Source organism: Sciurus carolinensis, chromosome 5, assembly GCF_902686445.1.
Source record: "Sciurus carolinensis chromosome 5, mSciCar1.2, whole genome shotgun sequence".
NCBI classification, from domain to species: Eukaryota; Metazoa; Chordata; class Mammalia; order Rodentia; family Sciuridae; genus Sciurus; species Sciurus carolinensis.
Window position 1 is genome coordinate 94,999,308 of NC_062217.1, and position 16,322 is coordinate 95,015,629.

The 16,322-nt window shown below is 45.0% G+C and overlaps 1 protein-coding gene across 2 annotated transcripts in view; it reads left to right on the top strand.

The window, feature by feature from the left end:
* Nucleotides 1-2,743: 2,743 nt before the first annotated feature.
* Nucleotides 2,744-16,322, top strand: part of Sgms1 (sphingomyelin synthase 1) — a 318,450-nt gene continuing 304,871 nt past the window's right edge. For both annotated transcript variants that reach the window (XM_047552418.1, XM_047552417.1), the window contains exon 1: nucleotides 2,744-3,000. The gene's annotated coding sequence lies outside the window, so the exon portion shown is untranslated. The remainder of the gene's footprint in view (nucleotides 3,001-16,322) is intronic.

Sequence of the window (16,322 nt, forward strand, 5' to 3'; positions counted from 1 at the left end):
ATATTTTAATGACATTTGGCAATAATTCATTTTTATTGTTTCTTTTTAAAATTTTATTTTTACGACTGCATTTTGATTCATTATACACAAATGTGGTACAACTTTTCATTTCTATGGTTGTACACAGTGTAGAGTCACACCATTCATGTAATCATACATGTACATAGGGTAATGATGTCTGTCTCATTTACAGTATCATGACTTCATACTGATTTGCTTCATCATATGCACATATTTATTGTTTCTTAGTCATCTCGATGGCAATATAATTCATGCTTTGTCTTTGAAAATTCTAAAATTCTATAATTAAGCAACAAGTTACTTAAAATACTGATAAGAAACACTTTGGCAAAATTCTTTAGGGTTCAGTGGTCAAGAGTGGAACTACTTCATGCCTGGTGTTTTTTCATGTGTTATACATCATCCTAAAATTACTCAAGGAAAGTCATTTATAAAGTTTTTTATTATGAATCATTTTAAACATACAGATGATTAAAAAAGCCCATATCCTCCTAGACACATCACTTACACTCAAGAACTGTTACTATTTTGCAAAATTTAATTCATTTTTACACCGGAGGGGTGCATTTTAAAGAAAAAAAGACCACTTGAGGTAAGTCTACACCAGATACTTCCTTGGACCTTATTTTCCACAAAGTCTACAGTACATTCTGCATAGCAGCACTGGAGAGAAAACAGCCAACAGTTTTCTGGTGCTGTTTTAATCTGAAAAAAATTCAAATCACAAGAAAGTAAGTCTTCCTTTTACCTTTAAAGTGCAAAGTGACCAAAATACCCAGTAGGGCTCCTATGACTCCCAGAGCTTCTCAGTAGACACCTAAAACATGTAGTTGAACTTTATTTCAGTTGTTATTTTAAAGCCGTCCATTACAAATGCATTCTTTCTTAACCTCCTGGAGAAGAGCACTACAGTGTCCTCAGGGTGGAGAAGCTAGAGATGCTGTAGTGGAGTGCTCAATAAAAAGTCCGCATTGGGACAGACTGCCTCATTTTGGATCCCTGACTTTTCTCTGTGTTCTGTGGTAGAGTACCTAAGTTTTCAAGACCTCACATGAGTCTAAGGCTTAGGTGAAACGAAGATGTAAAACGTCTATCAGAACCACCTACCTGGAGGGCGTATTAATCAGATTTTAGGACCTTTATCCCTAGCATTTCTGACTCTGTCGGGACGGGAATTTGCATTTATAATAAGCTGCGGGGTGATGGTGATGCGTTAGGCCCCGAGACAAGGGAGACCCCAAGTGATTCATGGCAGGAGAGCAATAAATGTTCACTATTCACACCATCACCATTCAAGCTGTCCACCAGCAGGATTCGTGGGTAGTGCACCGCAGGGAAGAAAGTCTCTGTTCAGACATCCCTGCCAACACATCAGGCCTGCGCCTTGGGGAAAAGGTTAGAACAGAGAGGCAGCTGCTTTAAGCAAGGGGACCACTCTCCAACTTTCGCCTTTGGGGAAAAGCAGGGGCCATCCGCTGCCTGAGTTCTGAAACTCTCGTTTCGCAGCCGGTAGTTTCTGATCAGAGCAAGAGTATGTCCTCTGGGGCACACGAGTGCAGCGATCCGCACCCGGGGTTCGGGTGGAGGCAGGTGTGGAGTCGAGGCCCTAGCCCGGCGGGAGGCCGTGGTGGGGAAGGAGGCTCTGTTCCGTTCCCCGAGGCTCAGGGATCAATTCCGACTGCCCGCGGCCGGGTGGCCGGGCGGAAGATGGCTGCCCGGAGCGCCGCGGACAGTCACGTGTCACGCCAACACCGCCAGCATGCCCCCTCCCGGCCCGCCGAGTCCCCCACCAGGCGGGAGGTACAGACCCGAACTGCCTCTATGCCATAGAAGATACCGCGGGCGTGCAGGCCAGGGAGGCAAGGCACTACAGCTTAAGCTCAGTTTTCCACGCCGCCCACCGCAACCCGGGCGCAGGGGTTCCACTCCAGTAGCAGAGGAAAACCTTCCTTGGGGCGACTCACACCAGGTTGGACTATACTGGGCATGCGCAGGACTCTCGCCCTGGCGCTCCAATCTCCGGGTTTTCGCCGCAGCTCGCTGGGGGGACGGGAGGTGGGTCCAGGGCGGGGCGACCCTGATGAGCCCTAAGTCTTTTTAGCACGATTGGAGCTCCTCAGACATACTCCGGGTTTCCTGGCTTCATGTGGGGCTTTTGGCTCAGGCAGCTCTATTATTTTGGGAAGGGGGTAGAAAGATGAAAGTCTATGGATAGAGGTTTTAAAATGGACCAGAGTTTGAGGTCTTCCTTTCTAAATAAATGATCAACCAGGAGTTAATCACAAGTGTCGCAGCCCTGGAGCGGGGTAGGGAAGAGAATCCAAGGGTAGTTTGACAACTGGGCCCCGATCCTGGCTTCCCGTTTTCCGTACTCTGACCGGCTCCGGCGGCTCAACTCTTCTGCTGTGCTCTAAACAGTTTATCGTCCCTGATCATAAGCCTCGGCTTCTGTCCAGCCTCCATTAGCAGCTTCCTGTTCCGCTGGGGCTTTCTTGTCGTTGGGGGATGCACCCGCCTCAATTTCCCATTGCTTGAAAGTAAAATAAATGAAGCCCAAATTCCGATCATCCTGTGGTGCGCAGTCCAGCATGGGTCCCCGAAGGTCCCCGGAAGAGCCCCCAGCGGACCCCGCCTGGGCCCGCCCCCCGGCTGCCGTGAACACCCGGAGGAGCGGACTCATGTCGCGCGGGAAACCGGGCCGGCTCGGGCCGCGGACTGGGCATGCTCATCAGCCCGGGAGGCTCGCGGTGGCAAGTCGGAAGCGTTCGCACCAGCGGGGCAGCGGCCGGGGCAGCGGCGGCGATCAGGACAGGAGCGGGAAGGGCCGGTCCGGGCAGGTTGCTCGTCCTTTGCTCTTGGCAGGCCGACCCGAGAGCCCGATCCCGTGCAGAGCCCGGACGCTGCCCTGCCCCGGATTTCGTTCCGCGGCTGGGGGCTCGGCGAGCGGAATTCCGGGCGGCTGCAGCGACTCCGGTGCAAGTGAGTCGTGGGGTGGGGGCAGAGAGCCGGCCTCCGGGTCGCGGGGGCAGATCGGACACGGGTCTCGCGGGTGGGCCTGACCCAGGGGAGCGGCAGTTGGGCAGTCCTGGGGCGAGGGGGCGTGAGCGCAGCCCGCACGGTGCTGCGCGCGTACCTGGCGGGCACTCCCCCAGCGCTGCTGCTCCCGTGGGGTGGGCGCAGGGGGCGGTCCGGCGGCCAGGATCCCGGCTCGGAGGGGGCGGGCCGCCGGAGGGGCTTCCCAGCCAGGTTGGGGTGGGGAGGAAGGCGGAGGCGTCATTGGGCACCTTTTCAGAGGTGCTGCGTGCTGGAAGGCGGCTTGATGTCATATTTGGGCAAGCGGACGGTGGCGGGGCCCGAGAACTGGGAGGCAAGAAACCTTCAGGCAGTGGCCGGCCCGGGCTCTGGTGCCGCCCAGGGCCCGACCCCCAAATTACAGCCCCACCCCCACAGCCCAAGAGGCGGCGTGACAGTTGGTACCTCCAGCCATATCGCAGCAGGCTAGGCGCCCACGGTTTTGGGGTCCCCCCCACCTCGATGCCCCCCGACGACTTAACAGGTGGGACCCGCAAGGAACAAGCCCCGTCTCCCCAGGCCGCGTAACATCCCGCAGGGTTGCCCCCATCGAGTCAGGGTGTTAAGGGTTGAGGCCTGGAGGGGCCATTGGTGCAGCTCAGAACTGGACAGTCTCTCCCGCAGGCGGCTTGCCGGTGAATGAAAGGGTCTGTGAGATCCCCAGGCGACTTGTCAAGGGCAAAGCAGCAACACCAGCTATCTCTCCCACAGCCTTAACCCAAACTCCGGCTTGTGGTTTCCTCTGGTGGGCCAGGTGCGGTGCCTTGGTCGGACTAACGGATTCCGGTTAACGCCTTGTGCGTTCTGGTTAAGGCTTGTTCCTTCTTGGGTGTCGCGAGTAAAAATCCGAATGAGGGTTGCAGTGAACGGAGGGAGCGAAGACAATCCAGGCAGGTGCATCTCAGATGTTTCTTTTCACCTTCAGACAATACAGACTTCATTGGCACACGCTTATGAAACCAAAAGGAAAAAGAGTGATCCTGAAAGGGAAGTTTATTTTCTATGTTATGGAGTCTGCTTCCTATTTTAGCTCTCTTGGCATTTACCTTTCTGGACCTTTAATCTGTTTGGACAGGTTATTTTGCTGTCAGATTCGGGGGTGTTTCTGGTTGGTGCTGGATGTGGAAGTAGTGATTGCCCGTCACCGTGTGCTGTGAACTCCCCACGCCTTCTGGCGCTGGGGGTTTCAGAGAGACTGAGTGGGCAGAAAGAGAGGAGTGGGACCGGTGACGCAGGAACGCGATGGGAGTTGCCTTGGGCTGTCCAGATGTGATGGGGTTGCCTACTGTTTTGGCCTGAGTGGACTGGGAGAGGGCTGGACGTTTCATTGGTCGGGGTGTAAGATGTCCATGGGAGAAACCAGGCGGGGGTTGGGTGCCTGTCTGGTCAGTGCTTCAAGGGAAGCCCAGGGATGTTTGGTGATTCAGCAGGTGGCAGTCTTCCAGCTCTGAAGCCATGCCTTGGCCCAGCAAGCAGGCAGGCAAGCAATTGGGGCAGCAGAGCCTGAGCCTGCTGTTGGAGATCCTAGCTGTGGGGGAAGTTCCAGGAGCTGCCTTCTGCCTGTAGCAGCTTACTTTCCTTATCTTGCTTCCTGTTTAGGTGTGCAAGCTCTGGGCCTTTGAGCTTCATTATTGCTTCTCTTAAACTGTATAGTATATTTTTGAGTCTCTCCAAGTCTGAGACCTGCTGGGTAGAAGGAGGTGGCAGCTACTGTCATGCAATTTAAGCTGCAGAGTGATAGTCTTTCTCCTTCTTTCTGCTTCAGAAACTTTATGTTTTTAGTAAAATATTTTGTCTGTAATTCTTAAGTGCTGTTAGCTGTTTCAAATACACAAACTTTTTTGAACTTAATTAAAGGAATGAATTAAATTGGTATTAAAGGGACACATTAAGATAGTGTCTTAGTCATTGGAGAATCCCTAGCATCTTGCACTGTATCTGACTTGCAGACTCAGTAAATGCTTATTCAGCTGAAATTAAAAATTCTAATAGAGCTTATTAATATCTATAGTCTTTTTTTACATCTATAAATGGGGTTTTCCCTTTAGCATTTTTAGAGTAAAGAATATACAACGTCTGTGTGTTGACACTTAAAGAACTATGTTTTGGGACTGGAGATGTAACTCAGTGGTAGAGTGTTAGACTGATGTGCATGAGGCTTTATGTTCAATGCCAAAACAACAACAACAACAACAAAACCATGGTGTCACCCTTCTATAATCCCAGTGGCCCCAGAGGAATAACAAGCTTGAGGCCAGTCTTAGCAACTTAGTGAGACCCTGTCTCAAAATAAAATAAAAAGGTCTGTAGATGTAGCTCAGTGGTAAAGAACTCTTGAGAATAAAAATAAAGAACTGTATGTTTTAATAAAATATGATTGCCTGTGTTGACATTCAATTTTACTTTTCTTGGTAAATCTCTCTTTTTCAACTTGTGGCACATCCTGCACTTTGAATAGAAAAATGGGTGTGCTTTACTAATTATCCTATGACAATTCAAAGAACTCTTCCTGTATACTAGTTGTTTTTTTTAAACTAAAAGTGCTCCTGGTGATAGAGAATAGACAGATGTGATTGGTGGGAACATGCTGTAGAAGGAATAAGTCTATAAACTGAGCCCACTATGGTAAACTCCACATGCTTTCCTTTTTTAAAATACAATTTACCTGCAGTTCTGCTTGGCTTACATTGATCAGACAGATATGTTACATTCCTCAGCAAACTACCTGTTACCTGCAAGAAGAATGCAGGTCTAAAATGTTGATAAAAATAACACAAGTTACTCTAAATGGGGGAACTTTTGAGATCCTTATGCAGACCAGATCCCATAACTTGGGTAATTTGTTTTAACCATAAAATCTGTAAGAAGGTTCCAATTAAAATCTGTCAGTATGGGCCAAAGTGACCTATAGTTTTATTCTCAGTGTAGACTTGAAAGTTTGATGTCATCCTGCTGTCACTTGAAAGTCAAACGGCAGACCTGGGGGTATTGTCTGGAAACTTCCTGGGACCCCCAATAAAACTGGAGAGCAGGGAAAGCATACTGATCCAAAGTAAGGTCTTCATGTGATTAGGTAGGCTTAATGTACAAACTTTACAGCAGAGCTTTTGAAATGTAGTAACTGTGAGTAGATAAGCATTTATAACCAAGAGGCTTTATCAGAAAAATCAAAATTCTTAAGACCAGCATACCATGAATATTCTTCCAGAAGCAAGTGTTGTGACTAGTTAACTAACCAAAATCAGCAAAGACAAAACCATCCATAATCTATCTCTTCCACAGAAGAGCACTGGTCAGAGCTTTCCAAGAGAAGCTGAACAGTGAGCTACATGAAGTGGAGAGTAAAGAAAGAAGAGAGGGCAGGAGGGTTGGGCAGGAAGATGGCTTGGTTTTGTGACTTGTGACTTCTGGTCTCTGTAAAACCTAATTGAATGAAGAATAAGAGTGGCTCAGACTTCACTTGAATGCCTTGCCTCCTTCCTGAGTCTTCTTTATCTCTACCTACAGATATATCAGATAGCCAAATAGACATACAAATATTGAGACAGGCACAGATCCACAGACACCGTCACACACAGGCAGAAGAAGAGACACAAACAGATGTAGATACACACACCTTTTGCCAGAACCCAAGAACCCCAGCTTCTTTTAAAACTAACATGTCAAAGAGGGAAAATCAGTGTTCAGTAGCAGGTTGGATTTGAGGACTAGAAATCAGTCATGCTTGTGGTTTGGAAAAGATTTCCCCCATTTCAGGGGTCAGCTGATCTGCCCCTTAATGATGTAAGCTACTGGGGGCTTGAACTAAAGCAGCTGTTGTATGTGAAGGCAGGTAAGAGAGAATTTAGAGAACTTGGGTGCTGAGAGTTGAGTTACCATGCCCAGATCTTGGCACCAGATCCTTTTACTATGCAAAACCCAGTGCTTGTTTCCCATCTTTTCCCCCATTCATTCCCACTACATTCTCCTCTTCTACCAGAACTTTCTCTTATGTGTTAGGTTCTCAGATATGCATGTATTCTGTTAAAGATGTTGGGTTATGCTGTATGTTTTTTATTTGCATAAGTGGTACTGTGCCATAGATTTCATTCTGTTTCTTTTTCGTTCAACATTAGAACTTTTTAATCTGGAAGTTTTCAGACATTTGTGGAAGTGGAAAAATCTTTTTCAGCATTTTATTTGTGAGATCCGTATTAGTGTAGGTTTCTCCAGTACATTGCCATGGATGCTGCCTTGTAGGGCTGGTCTACTTTTCTTAACCTATTTCCCTAGTGATGGATGCTTAACTTACCTGCACTCCTGCTGCCACTAGCAAAACTGTAATAAGTATCATGTGTGCATTCTCTTAATCTGTTTGAGACTATCCCTAGGGAGGTGGTTCTGAAAGTGTGGGCCACACCCAGCTGCATCAGCATCACCTGCGTATGTGTTAGAAATGCAGATTCTAGACATCCTGAGTAGGAAACTCTGGGCACTAATCTGTGTTTTAACATGCCCAGCTTGGAGAGTCTGATGCATGAGAAAATTTGAGAAAAACTGCTTTAAGTTACACAGTACCCAAGAATGGGATGACTGGGTAACAGAGTACCAGCAAACCACTTTTTATTAAATACTCCAAATTATTCTCCAGAGTTGCTGAGCTTGTATGTAGTCCCACATCAGTGCACGAGGGATGACTCTGTATGTCTTTGCTAGTGTTTGATATCAGCCATCTTTCTAATTATACCAATATTTTGTGACTATATAAAAGATTCTCATTCTTTTAATGTAAATTTATATGATTTCTTAGTGAATTGGGGATTTTTAAATACATTTTTTAGCTGTTACAATTTCTTTGACCAGCCATAGTCTTTTCTAATGTAGATGATTTGGAAATATTTCTCACATATTCTAGTTATTAACCCTATTCTGTCACCTAACTTTATCAGTGATAACATTTAGAAATTTTTAATTTTCATATAGCCCCAATTTATTACTATACTTTAGGAGTCTTAATGTAGTCTTTCTCACCCTGAGAGTATGAAGATGTTCTGTATTCTGTCAGCTTTCCCATTTCACCTTTCACATTGAGGATTTTGACCTATTTGAGGTTTATTATATATAGTATAAGGAAAGAATCAACTTTATTTTTCCCTTTTTTGTGAGACAGTTTTCCCAAATCATCTATAAAACAGTATATTCTTACCTTAATTTTTTTTGCTTTTATCATATACCAGGTTCCCACATATACATGTCTATTTTTTCAAAAATTTTAAGAATTATAATTTATATATACAGACTGAATCCATTTAAAGTGTGTGATTTGATTATTTTTTTTGCCAGATGTATATACATGTGAAACCACCACAGTGAAGATGCAGAGCATTCCATAACCTTGGAACTTTCCTTGGGCCCCTTGGCAATCTACCTTTGTCCCCAGATTCAGGCAACCTCTATAGTTTGCATTTCTAGAATTTTATGTAAATATATTTAAATATATACATATATTTATATACACACATATATAAAACAAACTTTTATCATTTAACCATTTTTAAATGTATAATTCAGTGGCATTATATACATTAACATTGTGGTACCACCATTCCATTATCTGTCTCTAGAGTATTTTTTTATCACCCAACCCTGGAAACTCTGTTCCTAGTAAACTTAACCTACTGATTTTGAGATGCTTCACAGTGGCCTGTTTTTTTTTTTTTTTTTTTCTTTCCTTTTCTTTTTCCTGTTCTATTCCTTTGTTTCTGTGCCAAATTCTTATTTCTTTATTGTGGCTTTGCAGTGTGTTTAATATGACAGGATGAGCCTTTCTTTAGCATTCCTTCAGACCTTGGCTTGGTTATTTATGGATGTTTATTTTTCCATATATATGTTAGAATGCTTGTTAAGTTCTTAGCATAGTCTAGGAAATGTGATTGCATTGAATATAAGGGTTAGAATTGATACCTTCTCTGTCTTGATATTGTAATTTTATCCATGAACATAGTCAAGTCATCATCACATCTTCTTAAAACAACTTTTAAATAGTTATAGAGTCTGTATTTTCTCCATTATAACTTTTTTTTTTTTTTTGGGATGGAACTTATGTGTACTTGTACTCTATTCCTGAGTTATACCTCATTATACTTATGAGCTTATGATAACTTTTTTTTTTTTTTTTTTTAAACACAAGGATATTGTGTTGTTTTTAGGAGAATGAGTCTGGGCACCTTATTTCCTGCCCTAGAGGTAAGCAGAGTAGGGGCTTTGGGACAGGTCTTTAACAATCTCCTTTCTTTTTTCTTTTTTCTTTTTTGACAGGATCTCACTATGTTGCCCAAACTGGTTTCAAAACTCCTGGAGTCAAATGATTCTCTTCCTTCATCCTCTTGAGTGCTGGGATTGCAGTGCACCTGGCTCTAAAAATCTCCTTTCTTCATTCACCAACCTTGAGTGACATTGGTCAAGTTACTACCCTCTGTAGTCCCAAGTTCCTCCCTTCTCAAAGTTGGATAACAGCAGCTCCCCCGTGAGGCTGCTGAGGGGTTTACAGAGATAATGTAGGAAACACATGGAGTTCACAACTTAAAACAGAGCTGCTACTCAGTGAATGTTGATGTCATGCCTCCCCTAACACTGGCTTTAAATAGCACAAACTTCATACATTTATCTGCTTCTGAGGATTGATAACAAAGAAGTGTCAGGAAAGCAAAGTGAATGAGCTAGCCAATTAACTAACACTCTCCAAGTCTACATATGCAAGCCCATACTTCTGCCTGATTTTGTTGGGTTTCACAGAAAGTATAGATACTTCCAAGGAATTTTACAGTCAAGTGGGGAGGAATATACAGTTAATATACAGGAAGCAATTAGAGAACTCTATGTGACAGATGGTATATAATTAGGGTTAAGTGGTGCAGTGCCAGGGGAGTTATGAGATGAGAGGAATCCTGCTTTGTGAGTTTTCATTTGACTTGGATGGAATTTGATTAGGGAGGAGAGAAGGGGAAGAAGCCAAGTATAATTAGCATTTCTGTTAGGGGCCCTGAGGGCCCAGTATTGAACTCCATTGCAGTGGATATTGTACCCAGACTTAAGTGTCTTAAAAATCAATGCTTTGGGATCATTGATAAGTGGCTAGTTGATACCTAAGTAACTTGTAGCTTTCTGACTTATAGTACCATGGTTAAGAGCACTGATTATGGAGCTAAAATGCCTGGGTTTGGATCTTGGCCTTACTATGTAGGAACTGGGCAACTTTAGGCAGATTATATAGATCTTCTGTGCCTTAGTTTCCCATAAGTTAATATTTGTAAGGCACTGAATGCCTGGCACAAGGTATGTCAGTTAGCTTTCCATCACAGTGACAAAATACCTAAAAGAATCAACTTTTAAAGTGGAAAATTTTGGCTCTTGGGTTACTTGATGGTGGTGAGGCAGTAAATCATGGCAGGGGTACATAACACAGGAAGCTGCTTTCCTCAGGGCAGCAGGAAGGGAAAGATAGACAGGAAGGGGCTGGAGTCTCCAAATCCCCTCCAAGAATACATCCCCAGTGACCTAACTTCTTTCCACTCTATTATGCCTCTTAAAGATTGTACCACTTCTCAATAGTGCCACAGTCTGGGGATCAAGCCTTTAACACTTGGGCCTTTGGGGGACATTTAAGATGGAAACTATAGTGCAAGGTAAACACAATGCAAATGTGAGCTGTTATTATGACCACTTGTTAATATCACCATGTTTCTGTATCTCTCTTGAGGTGTGTGAGGTTTTATGACCCAGTGTTGGCTGAATTTTGTCCAGAAAGACCTTGTCAGAGGCTGTATAGTCCTCTTCTGTGGGCTTTTTGGACACATCAGTGGGCATGCAGTGGGTTCTCAGATTGCATACTGAACAAGTAAATACTTGAAAGACAGTGGAGCTAGGTGCAGTCTTTGCCATTCTGGATGTCTTCATTCAGAGCTCTGGAATGGAGTGGGTGGAAAAAATCAGGTAGACAGTGTACAGGGAGCAAGTTTTGTTTTGCTCTGTTCCTAGTTCTGATCAGACCTTCTGGTAGAGGTATAATAATTGTAAGAATTCATGTTTGCTGAAGGCTAACCACATCCCTGACACTTTCTGAGTCCTTGACTATGAGATGTATGTTACCATCTCTGTTTTTGGAGACAGGTGTATGAAACACAAGTAATTTGCTTGAGAAAGTAGGAGAAGGAATGTTTTGAAGGAGGTAGTGTTTGGGGCCTTTGCCAGTTGGCAAAACTGAGTAGGTGCTGTTGGTAGGGAGCCAGCAGCATTACATAAAGAATCATGATACACAGGTTAGCCCAGCTGGGTGTTCCTGTGACCTTGGATGTTTATCAGCTAAGGCAGTGGTTCTCAAATTTCACCATGTATCAGAATCACCTGGAAGACTGGTTATAACACCCAGTGCTGGACTCCAACACCAGAGTTGCTTTGGCAGGTGGCAGCCAGTAGTTCACATGTTAGCAGGTTCCCAGGTGTAGCTGCTGGTGGTCTGGGGTTACGCTTTGAGAACCACTGCCATAAGCAATACTTATGTCAGCCAAGAGTCAGTTGCTCCTACTTCTAGTTACAGTCAGGTGGATGAATTCAGACTTAGAAATTGGAAGTGCTTTCCAGCTCATAAAATAAAAACTAAACCCATGGGTTCCTGTACATCTAGGATGGCAGAGTGGCATCTGAGGCAGTGCAGAGCAGAAACTTGCTGTCCCTGCTCAACAGTGTTTGTGACATGGTTTAGGAGCATTGATCATCCAGTGGAGAGAAAACCTGGAAATATAAGTCAAGACTCATCAGTATCTAGTGCCAGCTGGTGCATCCCATTTTAGCAAGATGGCCTGATTTATTTTCATTTTGTTATCTCCTGTCCCATTGGTCAAAGTGGAGAGAAAGTCTGTCCACCATTTATCCATTTAGGTGCAAGAAAATTCAAAGTGTATTTAGATCCATAGCCTGACAGTGGAGTGGCAGAAGATAATATTATTTGGTTTAATGATAGTGGAAAACTGTGTTTGAAGGAAAAAAGAGCTTGTTACCTCTCTCCTAGCTGCTGTGATATAAGATAGCTACCATGGGTATGAAGCTTGCTATGTCTGGGGACATACCAAGTCCCCCAGAAATATGTGTAGCTGAGACTATTACAGCAGGTTTGCTGCTTTGTCATTCAGACTGTATTTTCCCTATCTGAAGTGTTACATATAAAACTGGAATGGTGGGCTGGGGAGATAGCTCAGTTGGTAGAGTGCTTGCCTCGCAAGCACAAGGCCCTGGGTTCAATCCCCAGCACCACAAAAAAAAAAAAAAAAAACTGGAATGAACCAGGTGCAGTGGCACATGCCTATAATTTCAGTGACTTGGAAGGCTGAAGTGGGAGGATTACAAGTTTGAGGCCAGCCTCAGCAACTTAGGGAGGCCCTCAGCAACTTATGAGGAGGGGCTCAGCGATTAAGCACCCCTGGGTTCCTTCCCTACTTGCTACCGACTGACCAACCGACCGACCAACCAACCAACCAATTAATAAATCCAACTGTGGAATGAGGAGCTTTGAGAATAGAAGATGTTGTAGGAACTCTGCATTTAGGATTAACTCAGAGGAGAACAGTATGAGTAAATTGTATTTGGGAAGAAACACTGGTCTACATTTTTTCCTGGGCTTGTCAGGGCCTCCTATGACCCTATCAGCTTACATAACTTGTTTACTTGGTGAGGGGTTGTGGCAGAGTGGAGAGGGGGGTAGTTTGCCAGGGAAAGACAGAAGGCTGCACAGGCCTGTGCAGAAGTAGGAGTCACTCTTTTTTTAGAAATTCTTTTGTAGTTGTAAATGGACAGAATGCCTTTATTTTATTTGTTTTGTTTTTATGTGGTTCTAAGGATCGAACCCGGTACCTCAGAAATGCTGGGCAAGTGCTCTGCCACTGAGCTATAGCCCCAACCCCTGGGAGGCACTCTTGAGTCTGGTCTTTTTTATAACGTGGGACTTAAAACAGTAGCAAACGTGCTGTTGTTTCCTAAGGGATAGATGGTGGACAGAAAGTTCCCCTGCCTTTGGCCTCTGGGAGGAAGTATGACAAATAGCAAAACGAAAATAAATCTTCCTAAGATGGGAAGCGCTGTATGCTACCTCATACTGCTGATGAGTCTTGATTTAACATTTCTAGGTTTCTCTCCACCCTGGGTTATCATTGCTGTGATATGAAAGTCAGTTATGGCTTAGGCTCCCTGGTGAGCTTTGAGATATTGAGATGGGGTATGGGTCCTTGAGGGCTATTAGTTAGCTTCTGTCACTGTGACAAAATAACTGAGAAAATCAACTTGACGGAGGAAAGATTTATTATGGCTCACAGAGATTTCAGTTCATATTCACTTGGCTCCCTTGTTTCTGGACTTTTGATGAGGCAGAATATCTTGGCGGGGAGCATGTGGTGGAGCAAAACTACTGACCTCATGGTGGTCGGGAAGCAGAAAGAGTGAGGAAGGGGCCAGGGGCAGACATATACCCTTCAAAAGCATGTTCCCAGTGACCTCCTTCCTTCGATTAGGCCCTAGCTCCTAAAGCCCCCTGCTTCTCATAGCCCTTTAGCCATAAATTCATCAGTGATTAATCCACCAATGAGGTCAGAACTCTCATGATCCAATCATCTCCTAAAGGCCCCACCTCTGAACACTGTGGGGACCCAGCCTTCAACATTTGAGCTTTGGTGTGACGTTTCAGATCCAAGCCATAACAAGGGGGAGACAGACAGGTATGTCCACAGGTAGTGTCATCTGCAGTAGGGAGTGCAGTATTGCATCTGTACACCTCATTTCCCTGGGTACTGAATGAGGTCACCTCTTCAGGCTTCCCATGTCAGCAGGGTACATAGAAGGTAGCCAATGATGTAGGATAGTGTGGATGGATCCAAAAGTACTCTTTTGGGGGTTTTATTTTTTTCTCTTGCTTTAGGTTTGAAAGACACACATATTTAATGGAAATCTAACTCAGAGGACAGAAAGAAGTCTAGGAAAGTGGTTGCTATAAGGAGTGGACCTGCAGCAAGGGGGAACTGGGGGCTGTACTTCAAAACCACCCAGGAAATCAGTCACAGGAGCATCCTAATCATAGAAATGTGGATGTTCTGTCTCTTAAAAGTTTATCTTTTAAACTGTGGCTAAATTGTATCCATTTCCTAGGAATGTGAAACCTGGAGCAGCTTAGTGACTTTCTGTTCTCATAAAACAGCTTTTAAAATTTTAGCCAGGCTTTCTTTTAGTGGTTCCATTTTCTTATTTTCTTTTCCCTCTCTCCCTCCTCTCCTGTAATACCCTTACAAATAATGTGGAGCCTGAGGTACGTGAATTAACCTAGTGACCTGGGTACAAGTGGACCTCCTTTCCCTTTCTGTTAATGGAGGTTGGGGTTAGCTGAACCCTTGTTATCCAAGTCCCCAGATTTCATAACTCCTGTGATTAGGGGACACTCCTGAAAAGCCTGGCTCATGGACTTCACAACTTCAGTTGTTGATTATCCCTTTAAAAAAAGAAGCTTAAGCTGGGCATGGTGTCACTAGCCTGTTATCCCAGCTGCCCGGGAGGCTGAGGCAGGAGGATCTCAAGCTTGAGGTCAGCCTCAGCAACTTAGTGAGACCATGCCTCAAAATAAAAAGGACTGGGGAGGTAGCTTAGTGGTAGAGCACTTGCCTAGCATGTAGGAGGCCCCTGGGTTCCTTCTCAGTACCGAGAGAGAGAGAGAGAGAGAGAGAGAGAGAGAGAGAGAGAGAGAGAGAGAAGCTTATGTCAGCACTGCCTTTTTCAGTGCTATTTAGTTTCTTTTATGTCCAAACCACTTTATAGAAATTGCAGTAAGTGGTTGATTCTTCAGCTGTTTGTATTTTGAAGGTTGTGATTGATGCCTCTCCTGGCAGGCTATCTTTGTTCAAGGTATACTATCTAAATCAAGGTACACTGTGCCTGATGTTCAGATTTACCATCTAAATCCACAAATCCGGGGACATTGTTCCTATCCTCAGGTTTTGGGGTGGGGTGGGGACTTTCAGATCAACCAGGCAGTTGGATGATGGTTAAGTTAGGAATAGAACTACAGATTAAGCAGGTTGGGTTTGGTGAAAACAACCCCGGGGACGGGGTGGTGGTGAGCAGACCTCCAAAAAAGTGTGATCTAAGGTAGTGGGAAAGGTTAACTGAAGGGAGAGTTAGACAGCAGCAGAGCAGAGGTTAATGGCTGACTTGACAGGGAGGTTCTGCCCCAACTAGGTCTGAAAAGGGGTGTGGTGTGAGAGTGGCAGAGGTCAAAAGAGATTATAGTCTGAGGAAACTGGGAGTGAAGAGGAAAGGGTATGAGGGCAGGTGGGGCCACTGCCTGGGGTGAAGGTGCACAGGCCAGTGGAGAAAGCAGAGAGGGCTTGCCTAGCTTGCTGGAGAAGGCCATTGGACCAAAAGGGGATTGTAAAAGAAACACTCTGTGAGGGAGGATCCCTGGCTGTCAGCCAAAGCCAGGCTGTCCTGGTCACCTGAGAAGGGCAGGTGAGGGCAGTGGGGACAGGCGTGCCTGGCTGCCTGGGCACACCTGTGAAGTTGTAATGAACTTTGCTATTTGTGAGATGGTGGGAGAGCAAGGGGCCTCTGGGTAGCAGGAGCTGGGAAGGTGAGGACTTAAGCTTCTGATTCTGAAAGCCATCTGGGGAGCCACAGAATGAGCAGTGGACTTGGGTTCAAACCCTTCTGGGACAGAAGGTTTTTCTTCTGTGAAATGGAATTAAAAACCACCATGTTACAAAAGCTGTTGTATGGAGACCCTTGGTGGTGCTGCAGGGTGCTGGGTGGCATTCCACCATTGTTCAGGCATCCTGGGGAAGTGGCAGCAAAGGTTGAGAGGGAAGGTGAGGCACTCCCTTTTCCTCTCTTGTGGTGACTGTTCACTGCATCAGATGGGCTGTGAGAGAGACTTGTATTTATTACACATGTATTGTCCCTGTGTTCCTAGCTTTTTGGCCATAATAGTCAAGACATTCATTCACCTTGTGGACTGTATTGTCCCTTTTCTGTGTTTCTACCGGATTTTGTCCCAGGGTATATCACTTTGGTTCCCGCAAGCCTTTCAGTTCATTCTCCTTACCCTGTGATCCCAGGTATATGGAGAGGGACATGCAATTTATGTCCTTGTTCTTTGTGGAAGTCTTTGAATGGCTTCAGTCTCCAGTTTAGGCCTTCAGAATCACTGGGCTCTCCAGTTA